Source organism: Protopterus annectens, chromosome 8.part0 (assembly GCF_019279795.1).
Source record: "Protopterus annectens isolate FY-2018-M chromosome 8.part0, PAN1.0, whole genome shotgun sequence".
NCBI lineage: Eukaryota > Metazoa > Chordata > Ceratodontiformes > Protopteridae > Protopterus > Protopterus annectens.
Genome location: NC_056741.1, coordinates 1,301,729,863 through 1,301,745,021, shown reverse-complemented (window position 1 = coordinate 1,301,745,021; position 15,159 = coordinate 1,301,729,863). Strand labels below are relative to the sequence as shown.

Here is a 15,159-nt window from a genome sequence, read left to right as displayed (position 1 = left end):
GGTTCCAGTTTCCATTAGTGTGGGTCCATAAGATTTTTGCTTAGTTCGTCTGTCAAGAGTATTTAGTTTTCCTGGAAGGAATTGAGCTTGTATTTGATAAGTCAAGGCCGTGTTCCATAATGCCATGGCTAGTCTTCAAAGGGGTTAGGAATGTCTACCCCCTGCTTGTTTATGTACCACATGACTGTGGTGTTGCCTGTCTTTATCAGTAGTTGTCCTGGATGAAGGTAGTCCTTGAAAACTGAAAGAGCATTCTGTACAGCTAGCATCTCTTTCTGATTGACATGTAGGTGTATTTGATTTGGGCTCCATTTGCCCTGAATGCATTTCCCTGCCAGATCTGTCCCTCAAGCATAGTCCGATGCGTCTGTAGTTAGGGTTTGGGTGGCAGACGGTGAAATGAATGGCAGTCCCTTGTTTTGGTGGCAGGCCTCCGCCCACCATAAGAACTCTAGTTGCAGGCAAGGTATAATAGGAATCATTGTTTCCAGGCTGTGACAATGTTGACTCCATAAATTTTTTAGGTACCACTGAAGTTTCCTCATATGCAGTCTTGCATTTGGAATTAGAAGAATACAAGAGGCCATGAACCCCAGGGCCTACAGAATTTGTCTTTCAGATAGCTGGGTTTTTGTGGCCACCTGTTTGAAGTAAGTCATCAATTGAATTTGCTTTTCTGGCGTAAGGTAAGTCATCTGGGCAGTTTTATTCAAGCTTGCACCCAGGAATGTAATTTTTTGAGAGGGTACCAGTTGTGATTTCTTTTTGTTTATAGTGTACCCTAGACAAGTTAGAACCTTTTTTACAAACGCCAGATGCTTTAGAAGAATGTCCTTGTTTTCTGCCTGAATTAGACAGTCGTCCAGGTTTGGATAAATTTGAATATTTCTTTGCCTGCAAAAAGCAATTACTAGTGCCAGGCACTTTGTGAAGACCCTGGGTGCAGTAGATAAGCCAAAGGGCAGTGCAGAGAATTGGTAATGCAAATAGCCTGCTTTGAAGTGGATGTATCTTCTGCAAGATTCACTGATTGGGATATGCAGGTAAGCCTCTTTTAAGTCTAGAGTTACCAACCAGGCATCTTTGCCCAGCATAGGTAGTAACTGTTGAATCAGCATCTTGAATTTTGGAATGTCCAGAAATGTATTTAGAATGAAGTCCAGAATTGGACGCCACGATTTGTCTTTTCTGGGTACCAGGAAAAGTCTTGAATAGAAACCTTGTCCTCTTCTGGTACTGGTTGAATAGCCCCCATATTCATGAGGGACAAAACTTGTTTCTGGGCCTCTGCCCACTGATTTGGAGGCAGATCTGGCCATCCGTTTGGGATTGGCAACGTGTGGAAATGAAATCTGTATCCCAGGGATACTATATTAAAAACCCATTTGCCCTGTGTAATCAGTTGCCAATTTCGTGCATGAAGTGCCAGTTTTCCCCCCACAGGGGCGGCCAAAAGGTAAGTGCTTGGTGATTGTGGAGGAAAGTCATTGAGACTGCTTACCATAGGGAGGTGCCTTGTTGCTTCCAGGTTTGGAGGTGGAGGCACCCCATTGTTTTGTTCTAAAAGTTCCTTGTGACTGAAACCCGGAGCCTTTGGAATGTCTGGATTTGACCTGAGCGGCTCTTGAGAGAACTGGAAAGGACCAGTTCTTAGTAGGCCAGTGCCTACTAAATCTGGGTGGCTGCACTTGTAAGAAATCTTTCACAGTTTGCATAGATTTAGCTTTATCTTCCATCTTTTTAAAAACTTCTTCAGCCTTATTACCAAAGAGACTGTCCTGTTGTAAAGGAGCATCCAACAATTTTGCTTTAACATGGTCAGGCAGATTTTGCTCTTTGAGCCAAGCATGCCTTCTTATCACAGATCCAGTTACAGCAGCCCTGCAATAGGCATCCAAAGAATCAAAACCACATTGCAAAGTATGTTTTCCAACTTGTTCGGCTGAATGTAATAAATCCTGCAACTCTATTTTCCACACAGAGATCAACATCATTTTCTGTTTAAGTAGGCCCATGACATGCTGTTGATATTTAAGCATATGAAATTGACAGTTTAAAGCCCCGATTGCCAAGATTGCAGACGTGTAAACCTTCTTACCCCATCTATCCAGCGCCCTGGAATCTCTTTCAGAAGGGGTGGGATTTTTAGCAGTAGTGGCCTTAACACCCTTGGGACCCTGAGAAATGGTTTCAGGATCAGCAGTAGGGTTTTTGAAAAGGAATTTGTGAGAGTCAGGAATCCTGTAGTATCTGTCTGGCTTACTGGGAGCCAGAGGCAGTGAATAGGAGTCATACTGGATTCTGAAAAAACATCATCAATGTCTAGAACAGAAGGCATAATCAAAGGCCTGTGATGAGGAAGAAGAAAATCCCTCAGTCTCTTTTTAGATTCAGAGAAATCCTGACTTTCCCAGTGGAAGTGTTCCCTTAAGGTATGTAACGTTTCTCCAAAAGAGAAATCCTCAAGAGGAAAAGCAGAAGGGATGGAATCTTCTGCATCAGAGTCCTCATAAGTAGAAATAGATAAATCCTGTTCAGAAGAAGAAACAGAAACCTGATCTGAGGATTCATAGTCAGTGCCTTGCCTAGGCCTCTTAGCAGGAGGGGGATAGCTACCCCTGATCAAGGTAATTAAATCTTCAGCCATTTTGATCATTTGTTTTTTAGGCATTGGGGCCTGTACACGTGGCCCAAGCATCAGTTTTTTAGACATAGAAGTAGATTTTGGCCTTAGTTTTAAAGACGGTGTCGGTTTAATATACAAATCTTTAGGCCTGAAAACACCCTCAGAAGCCGGTGCCTGCACAGCGGTTCCAGACCCATCTAAGGTAGAAACATCCGCTGGTTCAATACTTAAAAGCATATCGCAGCATACCGGACTACGAATGGGTCTCAGTAGAGGCCTGCGAATCAAAAGTAGCGGGTATCAGGGGCTGTGAAAGCACCTCACTGAGTACTGGCGACTGGCATAGGAGAAGCGTCGTCAGTTTTGGACCTCGACGGTCTGTCTTTTACTTTGCGTTTTTTAGGAATTCCGTAGTCGGATTGCTAGCCGACATTTCTGGATAGTTCAATCTTGAGCCAAAATATTTAAAAGCAAAAATATACCGACGTTTAATCGTGCGTTGATTAAATTTAGCACAAAACCGACAGTAAGGCACGTTGTGGTCAGGGCCTAGGCACGGTATGCAGTACAAATGAAAATCCTTATGAGGTATTTGCTTCCCACAAGTAATGCAATTATTAAGTTTTACTGACATCGGTAAGGAGAAAGAAAAGGTTTCTCCAATGGGGTACTTAGCTTTTAGTTGAAGACTTCGGTTCTGAAACTCGAAAACGAAAATTTCAGGAGTTGGCCGACCGGCACTTGCGAACTGCTTCTGCTTCGGGCACCACGCGGCAAGAAAGATTGATGTAATGGTGTCGGCTGCAAGTTTTATACCCCTGACGTCATGGAAGAAGGGACAGAAACCGACGCAGGACCCAAGACTTTGTTAATCAGGCCGACTGAGGACAACCTGCCAGCAGATTACCCAAATGTAATGACAGCAACAGTGAAACACGAAGAACATCCCTGTAGTATCTGTCTGGCTTACAAAGAGCCGAAGGCAGAGAATCAGGAGTCATACTAGATTCTGAAAAAACATCATCAACAATGTCTAGAACAGGAGGTATAGCCAAAGGCCTATGCTGAGGAAGAAGAAGGAAATCCCTAAGTCTCTCTTTAAATTCAGAGAAATCCTGACTTTCCCAGTGGAAATGTTCCCTTAAGGTATGTAAAGTTTCCCCAAAAGAAAAATCCTTGGGGGGGGCAGAAGGAATGGAATCTTCTGCATCAGAGTCCTCATAAGTAGGTATAGACAATTCATGTTCATTAGAAGAGTCAAAAGAAATAGAATCCTGTTCAGAAGAATCATAATCAATGTCTTGCCTAGGCCTCTTAGAAGGGAGGGGTTAGCTACCCCTGATCAGAGTGGGGGGGGGGGGGGGTTGGCTACCCCTGATCAGAGTAATTAAATCTTCAGACATTTTGATCACTTGTTTTTTAGGCATAAGGGCCTGTACATGCAGCCCAGGCATTGGTTTTTTAGGCATAGGTCTAGATTTTGGCCTTAGTTTTAAAGATGGCGTCGATCTAATATACAAATCTGTAGGCCTGAAAACAGCCTCTAAAGCCGGTGCCTGCACAGCGGCTCCAGACCCATCCAAGGCAGAGACATCCGCGGGTTCCATACTTGAAGCATCTTGCAGCATTCCGGACTCTGAAAGGGTCTCAGTAGAGGCCTGTGAATCAGAAATAGCGGGTATCAGGGGCTATGAAAGCGCCCCACTCTGTACCGGCGAACTGGCGACTGGCTTAGGAGAAGCATCATAGGCAGTTTTGGACCTCAACAGCCTGTCTCTGTCTTTTACTTTGAGTTTTTTAGGTAATCGGAAGTCGGAATGCTAACCGATGACATTTCTGGATAATTAAAGCGCGAGCCAAAATATTTAGAAGCAAAAATGTACCGATGTTTGATAGTGCGTTCATTAAATAAAGCACAAAACTGACAGCAAGGTACATTGTGGTCAGGGCCTCGGCAAGGAATACAGTACAAATGAAAATCCTTATGAGGTATTTGCTTCCCACAAGTAATGCAATTATTAACTTTTACTGACATAGGTAAGGAGCAAGAAAAATTTCCCCAACGGGGTACTTAGCTTTTTAGTTGAAGACTTTGGATCTGAAACTCAAAAACGAAAATTTCAGGAGTCGGACAACCGGCACTTGCGAACTGCTTCTGCTTTGGGCACCACGCGGCAAGAAAGACTAATGTAATGGTGTCGGCTTCATGTTTTATACCCCTGACGACCTGACGTCACAGAAGAAGAGACAGCAACCGACGCAGGACCCAAGACTTTGTTAATCAGGCCGACTGAGGGCAACCTGCCAGCAGATTACCCAAATGTAATGACTGCAACAGTGAAACACGAAGAACATCTGACAGCGAGGGACGTCGTGGTCTGGGCCTAAACAGGTAACACTGTAAGAATGAAAATCTCTATGAGTATTTGCTTTCCACAGACAAGACAATTGTTAATTTTTTCTGACATCAGTTAGAGCAAGAAAAAAGGATCCCCAACGGGGTACTTATCTTTTTGAAGACTTCAGGTCTGAAACTCAAAAATGAAAATTTCAGGAGTCGGCTGACCGGCATTTGCAAACTGCTTCTGCTTCGGGCACCGCACGGCAAGAGACTGATGTAATGGCGTTGGCTGCATGTTTTATACCACTGACGACCTGACGTCATGGAAGAAGCAACAGCATCCGATGCAGAAATCCGAAGACTCTGGTATTCAGGCCAGCTGAGGGCTACCTGCAGGCAGATAACCCAAATGTGATGACTGCAACAGTGAAACACGTAGAGTATCTGCATATGCACAGGAGATACCGCAGTTTAATAATGAGGAACTCCTTGTATCACATCTTAAAATCAATAACAGGAAAATGCTTTCTATAGTAGCCATATACATCCCACCAGGTAAAAGCATTACCACTACACTGGATATCCCACCACAAACAACATGAAACAATAATATTAGGAAACCTAAATACAGACTGGCAGCTTCTTAACTGCAGCACTCCACCTGCTTCCATAAACCTGTATAGCTTTAGACAACGTTAACTGCATCAGTTACTAGAGTCGACAAAAGTACTGGTAGGCAATCAACCTAAGGCTGGATTCTTACTAATAGACCAAACAAAATTAGGGCAGCCGGTAGCCTTCCAGACAGCCTAAGTGACCATCAGCCTACTTCTGGTCTCAGAAAAGTTACAATATCCAATATAAACATATAATTTACATCCACATTCAAAATAAAAAAAAAACTTACACATTTTTATCAAATCATTAAGAAAATATAACTGGAAATACTCAAATATATGTTCTTAGACTCTGCTATCTCACACTTTGATGAGATATTCCTGAAAATTCTCAATAACCTTGCCCCAGTGCTTATTAAAAGGGTCAAATGTAATCTTGCACCATGGCTAACAAAATAAACTATAAAATTAATGCTACAGTGTGACAAAGCCTGGAAAGAGATTCAGCTTTAATATGCACAGCCCCCACAACATCCTGACTACATAAAATCACCCAAATTTCTCTCTCTCTAATCAAAACCTGGCTGACAAAGTCAAACCTACTCCTTAATCCCAATAAATCAAAACCAGTGCTCTGCACACCCAAACATCATCTTCAACAAAGCAATCCTTCTTGGTTACATCTGCAAATACTAAAGTTGAGGTAGTACTACAGACTAAATTACTGGGTATTGTAATGCATGACAATTTTAAATTTGATCAACATATTCTTCAAACAATTAAAAAGGCTCACCAGAAACATGATACTCTTTAAAAGGCAAAACAGTACCTTATAGAACCAGCAAGAAAAACCCTAGCCTTATCCTATTTGCTTCCAACCCTCTTGTATTCCTCATCTATCCTTACAAAAGTACAGTTTTGTACCTACCATATATGTAGATGTTCGAGTGTACACCCTGCTGCAGTCATCACACTTAGGTTATCCTGTCGTCAGGTGGTCCCGCAGTCGGCTGGAATTCCAAAGTCTTGGTCTGGCGTCGGTTGCTGTCGCTTCTTCCCTGACGTCAGTGTGCCAGGGGTATATATAATGCAACAGACGCCATTTTCTTCAGTTTTTCTTGCCCCAGATGTCAGGTGCCCCCAAAAAGGTGGTCAGTAATTAGTACCAAATTGAGTAAATTTTGCACAAACACAAAATCCCTCCAGCTATAAGCAAATACATCAGGAAGGTATTGTAGAGATTTAGCCAATTAGATCAGAGGGGATGGAGGGAGGGGAACCTGGACTGCAGCAGGGTGTACACTCGAACATCTACATTTATGGTAGGTACAAAACTGTACTATGTTCATCGTGTTACCCTGCTGCAGTCATCACACGTGGGTAGAATCCCAAAGCTAAGGATGGGTGGAGGAATCATAGAGGGTTAGAGGAGGCTAGAAGGCCCTGCAGAACTGCAGTGGCGAAGCCTGCCCTAGTCTTAGAGTAAAGTGGTAAGTGGTAGTGTTTGGTAAAGGTGTGTACTGAACTCCATGTTGCAGCTTCCAAAATCTCCTTGGTTGGAACCCCCCTGAGAAAGGCTGTAGATGTAGCTGTTGCCCTGGTAGAGTGGGGCCTAATGGTAACAGGAACTGGTTTTCCATGATGGGTATAGCAGAAACGTATGCAATGTCCTATCCATTTGGAAATGGTTTGTTTTGATATAGCCTTCCCCTGAGAAGCTGTAGTATAGGATACAAAGAGCCAGTCAGATTTTCTGAAAGCCTTAGCTTTGTCCAAGTAGTAACGAAGTTGCCTGTGAATGTCCAAGGAATGCAGGAGTCTCTCACCTTTGTTCTGTGGATTTGGGAAGAAGGTGGGTAAGTGGATGGTTTGATTTAAAGCCACACTGGAAACCACCTTAGGCATAAAGGAAGAATTAGTTCGTAGAGAAACTCTGTTTTGATGAAAAATGAGGAAAGGTTCCACTGCCATTAGTGCCTGCAGCTCTGAGACTCTTCTAGCTGAAGTTATTGCTAGCAGCAGGGTAGTCTTCCATGATAGGAACTGAAGATCTGCAGAAAAAGCTGGTTCAAAAGGAGGTAGCGTAAGTTTTTCCAGAACAAAATTGAGGTCCCATGTTGGTGTAGGTGCTCTCCGGGGGGGGGGGGGCCTAATATTTTTTGCCCCTCTGAGGAACTGCCTTAGACGTGGATGCGAAAATAAGGGTGGATCCGTGTTGTAGTGGGCTGAAATAGCTGAAGCATGGATTTTAATGGAGGAGAAAGAAAGTCTTTTGTGCAACATCTCAGTTAAATACTGAAGGATGTGAGGCTGAGAAGTGTCTTGGCCTTTAGTTTGGTTCCAGGCACAAAACCTTTTCCATTTGTCCGAATAAGCATTCCTGGTGCTTGGCCTCCTAGCTTCCAGAATAACATCCATAACTGCTTGGGAAAGAGGAGCTGGCTGGATGCTTAGGTGATTTGCCATGCAGCCAGATTTATGTTTTGCTGTGTGAGCAAATGGGTAATTTGTGGTAAGATCCATGGTGGGCCCTGGGCCATATTTCTCAATAGTGGGTACCAGTGCTGGCGTGGCCAGTCTGGGGCTATGAGAATCAGTCGTGGTCTCTCCTTTTTGACTTTCAGAAGCACCTTTGTGAGGAGAGGCAATGGAGGGAAGGCATATACTGTCAGGTTTTTCAAACTGAAAGAGAGTGCGTCCACTTTCCAAGCTAGATGGTGAAGTGTCCTTGTACAAAATTTTGTTAGTTGATAGTTTTGAGGAGTGGCAAACAGGTCTATGTCTGGAAGGCCCCATTTTTGAGTTATCATTGTAAATACTTGTGGATCCAGTTTCCACTCGTGGGGATCCATGATGTTTCTGCTGAGGTCGTCTGCCAATGTGTTCTTCTTTCCTGGCAGGAATTGAGCTTGTAACTGAACTTGGTAAGCCAGAGCTGTGTTCCATAAAGTCATTGCTTGCCTGCACAGAGGGTAGGAGTGAGTACCCCCTTGTTTGTTTATGTACCACATTACTGTGGTGTTGTCCGTCTTTATTGTAAGTTGTCCTGGATGTAATAGATTCTTGAAGGCTGTCAGAGCTTTCTGTACAGCTAGCATCTCTTTTTGATTGATGTGCAGATTCCTTTGATCTGCAGTCCATATGCCTTGAACGCACTGTCCTGCCATGTGTGCCCCCCAGGCGTAGTCTGATGCATCTGTTGTCATAGTTTGCCTGGTTGGGGGCAAGGTGAAAGGCTGACCCTTGTTGAGGTGACATGCCTGTGACCACCATAGAAACTCCTGTTGTAGGCAGGGAATGAGAGATATCATTGTGTCCAAGCTGTGGCTGTGTTGAGACCATACGCTTTTTAGGTACCACTGTAATTTCCTCATATGCAGCTTTGCAAATGGTATTAGCAGTATGCAAGATGCCATGAAGCCCAAAGCCTGCAGAATTTTTCTTGCAGTTAATTGGGTCTTTGTTGCCATTGTTTTGAAATATTGAGTCAGTTGTAGTTGTTTGCCTGGCGTCAGATAAGCCTTCTGGGCCGTTGTATTCAAGCTGGCACCCAGGAATGTCATATTTTGTGAGGGTACTAGTTTTGACTTCTTTTCGTTTACTGTGTACCCCAGGCAATTTAGTAGATGTCTTACAAAAGCCAGATGATGTAAGAGAATGTCCTTGCTTTCTGCTTGGATGAGGCAGTCGTCCAGGTATGGGTATATTTGAATTCCTCTGTCTGCAGTATGCAATTACTGGTGCCAGGCATTTTGTGAAGACTCTGGGCGCAGTAGATAAGCCAAAGGGCAGTGCAGAGAATTGGTAATGGGTTTAACCTGCAATGAAACGGAGGTATCTTCTGCAACTTTGTCTGATAGGGACATGCAGGTATGCCTCCTTGGAGGTCCAACGTTACTAGCCATGCTTCCTTGCCCAACATGGGAAGAAGCTGCTGTAGTGTTAGCATCTTGAATTTGGGTACTTGTAAGAAGGTGTTTAGAATTGAAAGGTCCAGAATTGGTCTCCAGGCATTGTCCTTTCTGGGCACTAGAAAGAGTCTTGAGTAAAATCCTTGACCTTGCTCTCGAGTAGGTACCAGTTGAATGGCTCTCATGTCCATGAGGGCTGTAATTTGTTTTTGTGCCTCTGCCCATTGATTTTGTGGCAGGTTTGGCATTCCTCTTTTCATTGGCAAGGTGTGAAAATGGAATCTGTATCCTCGTAAAATTATGTCTAGGACCCATTTGTCCTTTGTGACAATGTGCCAGTTGTCTGAAAAAAGTGCGAGTTTTCCTCCCAAGGGGGCTGCCAAGAGAGTGTTGCTTGGCCGGATGAGGTGCAAGTCATTGAGTTTGCCTTCTGGTAGATTGGGACCTGTCTTCTCCTCCCTTCTGTGCTGCAGTGCCCCATTGGCGAGGTTTGTACTGGGCTTGTGGTTGTCCTCTGCCTCTTGGATGTCTGTATTTACCCCTCTGTGTTCTGTCAGTAGCTGGAAAGGACCAATTTATTTGTTGGCCAGTTTCTGCTGAAGCGAGGGGGCTGTACCTGTAGGAAATCTTTGACTGTCTGCATAGATTTTGCCTTATCCTCCATTTTCTTTAATACTTCTTCTGCTTTAACTCCAAAAAGGACATCCTGCTGTAAGGGAGCATCTAGAAGCTTTGCTTTAACATGATCAGGCAGAGTTTGTTCCTTTAACCAAGCATGCCTACGTATAACAGACCCAGTGACAGCTGCTCTGCAGGAAGCCTCCAAAGAATCAAACCCACATTGTAAGGTATGTTTGCCCACCTGTTCAGTTGCATGCAACAGATCCTGCATTTCTTTCAATTCAGACTGTTGAGGGAGAGTGGTCATTTTTTGCTTTAACTGAGAGATTAGAAATTGCTGATACTTTAGCATGTGAAATTGGCAATTTAGTGCCCTCATAGCTAGAGTGGCTGAGGTGTAAACCTTTTTCCCCCACCTGTCTAGTGCTCCTGAATCCCTCTCAGAGGGTACAGGATTTTTAGCCATAGAAGCCTTAGCCCCTTTGGGACCCTGGGAGATTGTCTCTTGGTCAGCAACAGGGCTTTTATAAAAAAAAAATTGTGTGAATCAGGCACTCTATAGTATCTGTCAGGCTTGGCTGGAGCAGGAGGTAGAGAGTCTGGGTTCAAAGTGGATTCTAAGTAAACATCATCCACAATGTCTAAAACTGGTGGAATGGCAAGTGGTCTGTGCTGGGGGAGCAAAAGAAACTCTCTGAGCCTTTTCTACGAGTCAGAGTAGTCCTGACCTTCCCAGTAAAAATGTTCCCTCATAGTGTGTAAAGTTTCCCCAAAGGAGTAGTCTTCAGGAGGAGAAGCTGAGGGAATGGAATCCTCAGCATCAGAATCTTCATAAGGGGAGAAGGAGTAATCTGGGTCCTCAGAGGAGTCTGAAGAAATGGACACTTGTTCAAAGGATGCATAATCTTCCTCTTGTCTAGGCCTTTTGTCAGGAGGGGGCTGGGAACCCCTGATTAAAGAGATCAAATCTTCCACCATTTTGAGCATCTGTTTCTTAGGCATAGGGCCTTGAACAGGGGACTGAAGTGCAGTCCTTTTAGGTCTAATAGGAGTCTTCGACTTAGGATACGTTTTAATGGTGAGCGTCGTCAGTCTGAAAACGCCTTCAGAAACCGAAGGCGTTTCTGCAGCACCGACATCTTTTTCAGCAATGTCGTCGGTAGGGCCTGAACAAAATGGCTGCGTCGGCCTGGTACATTCCGCCAAAAGTTCCGAAGCGGTCTCGGGTTCCAGATCTGCGGTAGTCAGGGGCTGCGTCGGAGCCTCACTGAGGACCGGAGAACCAGAGACCGGACCAGCCGAGGCCTCGGAATCTGGCTTAGGCCTGGGCTGTCTGTCCTTATCCTTGCGTTTTTTGTGCACGCCGGTAGTCGGTTGCTCCGACGGCATAGTGTAGTTAAATTTTCTACCGAAGTAGTGTCGTGCGAAATCAAAGCGTCTTTTAATAGTACGCTTATTAAACCTAGCACAAAAACGACAACTAGTGATGTTGTGGTCTGGGCCTAGGCAACGTATGCAATAAGAATGAAAATCCTTATGAGGTATTTGCTTCCCACAAGAAATACAATTGTTAACTTTTTCTGACATCGGTCTGAGGCAAGAAAAGTTTCCCCAATGGGGTACTTAGCTTTATAGAAGACTTCGGTCTGAAATTCGAATTCGAAAATCTCAGGAGTCGGCCGACCGGCACTTGCGAACTGCTTCTGCTTCGGGCACCGTGCGGCAAGAAAGGCTGAAGAAAATGGCGTCGGTTGCATTATATATACCCCTGGCACACTGACGTCAGGGAAGAAGCAACAGCAACCGACGCCGGACCAAGACTTTGGAATTCCGGCCGACTGCAGGACCGCCTGACGACAGGATAACCCAAGTGTGATGACTGCAGCAGGGTAACACGATGAACATCCTAAGCGTTACAGTACAATCCAGTCTCTTGATAAAACAAAGTAGCTAAATTTGTTACCAGCACTGCACAACAAGCTCACCACTGCCAAGCCTTAAATCAGCTAAAAGTACAGTTTTGTACCTACCATAAATGTAGATGTTTGAGTGTATACACTGCCGCAGTCATTACACTTGGGTTATCCTGCCGTTAGGCGGTTCTCCAGTTGGCCTGAGTTCCAAAGTCTTGGTCCGGCGTCGGTTGCTGTCACCTCCGCCCTGATGTAAGTGCGGCAGGGGTATACAAGATGCAGCCGACGCCATTTTCTTCAGTTTTTCTTGCCCCAGATGTCAGGTGTCCCCCAAATAGGTAGGCAATTCAAATTGCTAATAAAACATACAAAATAAAAGCAAACAACAACTTTCAGCTACCAGCAAATACTCCCCATAGGTAGTAAAGGGTAGAAGACATAGGTACGTACCAGCAAGTAAGAGGGGAAGGAGGGTGGGAAACTTGGACTGCAGCAGTGTATACACTCAAACATCTACAGTTATGGTAGGTACAAAACTGTACTATGTTCATCGTGTTACACTGCTGCAGTCATTACACTTGGGTAGAATCCCAAAGCTGAGGTTGGGTGGCTGGTTCTATAAGGCATTAGGGGTGGCTATAAGGCCCTGCAGTACTGCAGTGGCGAAGCCAGCTCTGGATTTAGAGTATAGCGGCAGATGGTAATGCTTGGTGAAAGTATGCACAGAACTCCAAGTTGCTGCTTTCAAAATATCCTTGGTAGGTACTCCTCTGAGGTAGGTAGTTGAAGTGGCTGTTGCCCTAGTGGAGTGAGATCTAATGCTGCTAGGTACAGGTTTCCCGTGGTGTGTATAGCAGAAACGTATTCAATGTACTATCCATTTTGAAATGGTCCGTTTTGAAATGGCTTTTCCCTGTGCTCCTGCAGCATATGCTACCAATAATTGCTCAGAATTCCTGAAAGCTTTGGTTTTGTCCAAGTAGAAGCGTAACTGCCTGTGAATGTCCAAGGAATGCAGTAGTCTCTCCCCTTTATTCTGTGGTTTTGGATAAAAAGTTGGCAAATGGATAGTTTGGTTTAGAGCCACACTGGATACCACCTTTGGCATAAATGTAAGGTTAGTTCTTAAAGACACCCTGTCCTGGTGGAAAATGAGGAAAGGTTCCACTGCCATTAGTGCCTGTAATTCTGAAACTCTTCGTGCTGATGTTACTGCCAGGAGTAGAGCAGTTTTCCAAGAGATATATTTTAATTCTGCTGTGTTAGCTGGCTCAAAAGGAGGTAAAGTCAATTTTTCCAAAACAAAGTTGAGGTCCCAAGTTGGAGTAGGTGCTCTACGGGGCGGTCTTATGTTTTTAGCCCCTCTGAGGTACTGTCTTAGCAAAGGATTAGAGAAAATTGGTGGATCCGTGTTGTAATGAGCAGAGATGGCAGAGGCGTGGATCTTGATGGATGAGAAGGAGAGTCCTTTGTCCAGCATCTCTGTTAAATATTGTAGTATCTGAGGAATGTTTGGAACATGAGGGTCAAGGCTGTGTGCTTGGTTCCAGGCACAGAATCTCTTCCATTTATCCAAATAGGCTTTCCTGGTACTAGGCCTACTGGCCTCCAGAATGACATCCATAACAGCTTTGGAGAGCGGCATTGCCTGCTTGACTAAGGAATCTTCCATGCAGCTAGGTTTAAGGTCTTTAGCTGGCTGTGTAGTATCTGATTGTTGTGCTGAGTCAGCAGATGTGGCATTTGAGGCAAAATCCAGGGTGGTCCTTATGCTAAGTTCTTTAAGATTGGGTACCAGTGCTGGCGTGGCCAGTCTGGTGCAATCAGGATCACCTTTGGCTCTTCTTGCCTGGCTTTTATGAGTACCTTTGGAAGGAGAGGTAGTGGTGGGAAAGCGTTTACTTGTAGGTTTTTCCAGCTGAATGAGAGGGCATCCACTTTCCATGCTTGTGGATGGCAACTCCTTGTGCAGAATTTCTGTAGCTGGCAGTTCATTGGGGATGCAAACAGATCTATGTCCGGGCTCCACCATTTCTGTGTTATCATTCTGAACATCTGTAGATTCAATTCCCATTCGTGGGGATCCATGATGTTTCTGCTTAAGTCGTCTGCCAGTGTGTTTTTCTCTCCTGGCAGGAATTGTGCTTGCAGATGAGCTTGATAGTTTAGAGCTGTGTTCCACAAGGTCATGCCTTGCCTGCAGAGGGGGTAGGAGTGAGTCCCCCCTTGCTTGTTTATGTACCACATAACTGTAGTGTTGTCTGTCTTTGGTAGTAGCTGTCCTGGATGCAGCAGGTCCTTGAAAGCTATAAGTGCATTTTGTACAGCTAGCATCTCTTTTTGATTGAAGTGAAGATGCCTTTGTTTTGCGGGCCACTTGCCCTGAATACAGTTGCCTTCCATATGTGTCCCCCAGGCGTAATCCGATGCATCTGTTGTCAGTGTTTGCCTGGCTGTGGGTTGAGTAAAAGGCTGTCCCTTGTTGAGGTGACAAGCTTGAGCCCACCATTGAAACTTCTGTTGAAGGCAAGGAATTAGTGGTATAACTGTTTCCAAACTTTGACAGTGTTGAGACCATACATTCTTTAGGTGCCATTGTAGTTTCCTCATATGCAGTCTGGCATATGGAATTAGTAGTATGCAAGATGCCATGTAACCCAAGGCCTACAGAATTTTTCTTGCAGGGAGTTGAGTCTTTGTTGCCATCAATTGAAAGTATTGAGTCAGTTGTCCTTGCTTGTCTGGCGTGGGATAAGCCATCTGGGCCGTTGTGTTCAAGCTGGCACCCAAGAATATTATCTCTTGTGAGGGCACTAGTTTTGATTTCTTTTCGTTTACTGTGTACCCCAGGCAACTTAATAACATTTTTACAAATGCCAGATGCTTTAGAAGAATGTCCTTCCTCTCTGCTTGAATCAAGCAGTCGTCCAGGTACGGATAAATTTGAATTCCTTTCTGTCTGCAAAATGCAATTACTGGTGCCAGGCACTTTGTGAAGACCCTGGGCGCAGTAGATAAGCCAAAGGGCAGTGCAGAGAATTGATAATGCATTGAACCAGCTATGAATCTGAGGTATCTTCTGCAGTTTTGTCTGATAGGGACATGCAGGTATGCCTCCTTGAGGTCCAAT

The 15,159-nt window shown here is 44.5% G+C and overlaps 1 protein-coding gene across 3 annotated transcripts in view; it reads right to left on the bottom strand.

Moving 5' to 3' along the window:
* SRPRA (SRP receptor subunit alpha) overlaps positions 1-15,159 on the bottom strand; it is an 880,927-nt gene that overhangs the window by 640,134 nt on the left and 225,634 nt on the right. The gene's annotated exons all lie outside the window — the stretch shown is intronic.